General features: G+C 34.5%; 1 long non-coding RNA gene across 1 annotated transcript in view; it reads left to right on the top strand.

Annotated features, from left to right (window-relative positions):
- The first annotated feature begins 1,246 nt into the window (after positions 1–1,246).
- The window catches only part of LOC103359677 (uncharacterized), a 12,716-nt gene continuing 9,866 nt past the window's right edge, over positions 1,247–4,096 (top strand). The window contains exon 1 of the long non-coding RNA XR_520321.1: positions 1,247–1,329. This is a non-coding gene — a long non-coding RNA (uncharacterized LOC103359677). The remainder of the gene's footprint in view (positions 1,330–4,096) is intronic.

Below are 4,096 nucleotides of genomic sequence, written 5' to 3'. Positions count from 1 at the left end.
CTGGTATCTTCAGCATATCGCATTTGACACACTCTATGTTGGGGACATATTAAATCTTTTTCTGGTGTACTGTATAGTATGATAGTATGGTTATTGGAAAAGAACCACAATGTGAACATCTGCTTTCATATTATTTGAACACTGACAGATGCATGCATCAATTTCTTGCTTTTCTGCATCCTATTATGGTTGAGATGTCAAAGGGAAACACAGAGTTAAGTCACGAATTAAATGTGATGGAATATTAAACTAATATTATCCCAGTGTAAGTATGACGGGGTTTCAGGTAAGTCCCCAGGAAAGAAGTGAAACTTAAGTCCAGCTGTGAGAATGTTTGGCACAAACATTGCACCTCTGTTGTCACTTATAACACAGCAAATGCATTCTTCAGAAGTCATGAGAAAGAAATGTCCAGTAAATGAAGATTAGAGCAGAAACACTGTAGGAATAAACTAAATTACTGGACAAATGCACCATAATGCTCATCTTTTTACTGTAAATACTGCAATACATTTCTCAGTAATAAAGTGTAAAGATAAATTACAATAGTGTCATGTTAGTAATGTTTCATCATTGAAGCAAACGTTCATTCTTACCACTGGTGGCCACAGACAGGAGTCAGTGTTTGAAAGCTTTCATTTCAGCTTGTTTGAAATAAACAACAAAATTGCTGTTGTCTGTATTTGCTCTATTTTGCTGTTGCACCAAAGATTTCCTGTTTTTTTTTTTGTTCTGCTTAAAAAAAATTACATTAATATACAAACTTTACCCTCAGCGATGTTTTGAGGAAAAAGCATTTTCTCATGAACCACTTTTGTTTGTGACATTTCACAACCAGGTTTCTGATCAAGACATCATTGCTGTTTGCTTTATCGCTTTCCTGTGTTGTCCTTGTACAAACTCAGACTATAAACAGAAAACCTGTTGTTTCCTGTTGTATTAAATACTTTCACTTTTGATCCTGTCAGTATAAACACCAGAGCCGACGTCTCCAGCCACAGACTCTCCTGCTGCCTGGTGTCTGATAAGTTTCACTGAAGCTCTACATGCAGTAAACATTTCACTGTTCTGTGAGTTTCTGTCCAAATATATTTTAATTAGCTCCTGTTGACAAATAATTTTATGTTGCAATTGCACATAATTATCTCCAGTCAGTTACAAACTGGGATGCTTTATTGGATTTGACTGGTTACAACTGATACACAAAGAATCACCACATTGTTTTCGTTCTGTGAAAATAAGAATTTTTTTTTTCTCGGTTTTTGAAGCACTGGAGAGTTGGAGGAAAAGTCATGCCATGCCTACATGAAGCACAAAGGACAAGAGCAGGTACATTCACACTTAGCATACTAATACACAAACAAACAAATGTAATCTTAATAAAGTTTATTTTATTTGTTATTAGAAAACTTTAAAAAAAAAATGTGGGACTCTTTAACAGGGCTGCAAGGTGGCGCAGTTGGTAGCACTGTTGCCTCGCAGCAAGAAGGTTGCCGGTTCGCGTCCCGGTGGGGGCACCGGAATCTTTCTCTGTGGAGTTTACATGCTCTCCCCGTGCAGCGTGGGTTCTCTCCGGGTTCTCCAGCTTTCTCCCAAAAACATGTTGAGGTTAATTGGTGATTCTAAATTGTCCGTAGGTGTGAATGTGAGTGTGCTTGGTTGTCTGTCTCTAAGTGTAGCCCNAAGGCTTAAAAGAAGCATTCAACATGGTGTGAATGAACCAGAACAAAAATCTTCAGACAAAACAGCGTTTAAACTTACAAGATTTTTACTGTACAATTGGAAAGTTGATAAAAATCTGGGGATATGTTTTGTATCTCAGACTTAATTTTTTTCTTCATATTGTTCTATTTTCTTTTTTGATGATTGTTGTTTTTGAATGTTTTTCTTTTTTGTTTCATAAATAACAGCAAATGGTGAAGACAATGATGCTGATGCTGTTGATGGTCATGTTTACTTATTGGCCATGTGAGACAGAGACTGTCCTTTATGCCACTATTTTAGGATATCACTTTTTTTTATTTTATTATTAATATTTACATGTCAAACATGTTTATATTGAGTTTATTTGATTAAACGCAATCAGTCAATCAATCCAGCCAATAGGAAATATGTATGCTGATGTAACAGACTTTGTTTCTCATTTCTCATGTTTATATTTGATCTAAATGATCTTTTTCTGTTGAATGATTATAATTTTATTTTTCTTTTATCACAGTGATATACATATATACACAGAATCTGTGATAGACATTTTCTAATGCCACTATTTTTGAAGTGTTTCTTCAGTTGTATATCATAATCTGTGTTGTTTTGTTGCTCATGTTTATAATGTGTTGTCTAAACAAGCCAACATTGAGAAAAGCTGTGGCTTCTGATGTTTTCAGACAAAACCTGACAAAAAGGTTGAAAAACTGGTAAATATGTATTTTCTTTACTTTTATGGATTTCTTTTATTTATTTTTTTGCCTTTTTTCAAGTTGATATACATATGCACAGGCCATGTGAGATAGACATTTTCTAATATGTCACTATTTCTTTTAAATATTTCTTCAGCTTTATTGCTAAGAGAGAAAACAAAAACAAAGTACATAAAAACTGTGGATGTTGATGTACCAGGCTTTGTTGCTCATGTTGAATAAGTATTGTCTAAACAAGCCAAAGACAAAATATATGTTGGTGTTTCATTTATGATTTATTGTTATTTACTATGTAATTTATTTACAGTTTTATTCATCAAAATTCTATTTTTTTTTTACTTGATATGAATATACACAGTCCATTTGAGACAGACATTTTCTGATATGTCACTATTTTTAAAATATTTCTACAGTTGTATTTCTACTAAGTACATGCAAAACATTTTTCAACTATGATGTATATTTGATCAAAGTCAGTGAATAAGAAATGTGTATGTTGATGTAACAGACTCTGTTCCACATGTAGATTATGTGTTGTGTCAATAAGCCAACAGCATGGAAATCTGGCATGTGATGTTTTCAGACAATAATTTACAATTTTACAGTTTCATTTGGCAGATACTTTATCCAAAGCAATGTATATCTGAGAGTAGATTCATACACCAATGGCGACAGAGCTGCCATGCTGTCTGCCATTGGGAACAACTTCAGGTTCAGTGTCTTGCCCAAGGACACGTCCACTGTGGAGGGACGGGGGACCGAACCACCGACCGTCTGATCAGAGGAGAACCACTCTACCACCACAGCTGCCCAATAACCTACAAAGAAGTTGAAAATACAATGTACTTCTCATGTAATTTTTTGATAACTTCTATTATTACATTTTTTCCTCTTATTTTCAAGTTGACATACCAATACAGGCCAAGTGACACACATGTTTTCTGATATGGCATCATTATTTTTTTATTTTTACAGTTTTATTATAGGTGCATGCAAAACATTTCTACATTAAGATATGTACTCGATAAAAAAAATCTATATATCTGGGAATGAGAAATGTGTACATGTCAATGTAACAGACTTTGCTCCATGTTTATTATGTGTTGTCTATACAAGCCAAAAGCAAGAAAAACTGTGGCATCGGATTTTTTTGAGACAACCTATTGATTTTTGTTCTCTATTCTTTTTTTCAAGATTAACAGTACAGCAATGTGTATATTTTTGGGGAATTGATTATAAATATACAGTGATCATGTGTGAGAAAAATCTAATAAATGTATTGCATGAGAAATCAATGCTTAAAGTGTCTTTAATCAGTATTTTCATCACAAGATATCAAATGACAATGTGAAAATGTAAAAAGTGTCTTTTGTAGTGATGGACAGATTGAGACAGTTTGTGAACACTGTGCAGCATTTAGCAAACAGAGATACTTAGTGAGAATAAGTTAAACTGTGCTTACATTCAGCAGGCAAACATGAACATGACTCCAGATCAGAGTTTATTTTGCTCTGTGACTGCTGAAAGTGTAAATAAACAACTGTTTACATACTGATATAAAAGGTGAAAGTATGTCAGTAGCACTGTTGCCTCGCAGCAAGAAGGTTGCCAGTTCCGTCCCGGTGGGGGCACCGGGATCTTTCTGCGTGGAGTTTGCATGTTCTCTCCGTGCAGTG

Source organism: Stegastes partitus, unplaced genomic scaffold (assembly GCF_000690725.1).
Source record: "Stegastes partitus isolate 25-593 unplaced genomic scaffold, Stegastes_partitus-1.0.2 Scaffold388, whole genome shotgun sequence".
Lineage (NCBI taxonomy): Eukaryota > Metazoa > Chordata > Actinopteri > Pomacentridae > Stegastes > Stegastes partitus.
Note: the sequence above shows the minus strand (reverse complement) of the source record. Positions and strands in the feature narration are given on the sequence as shown.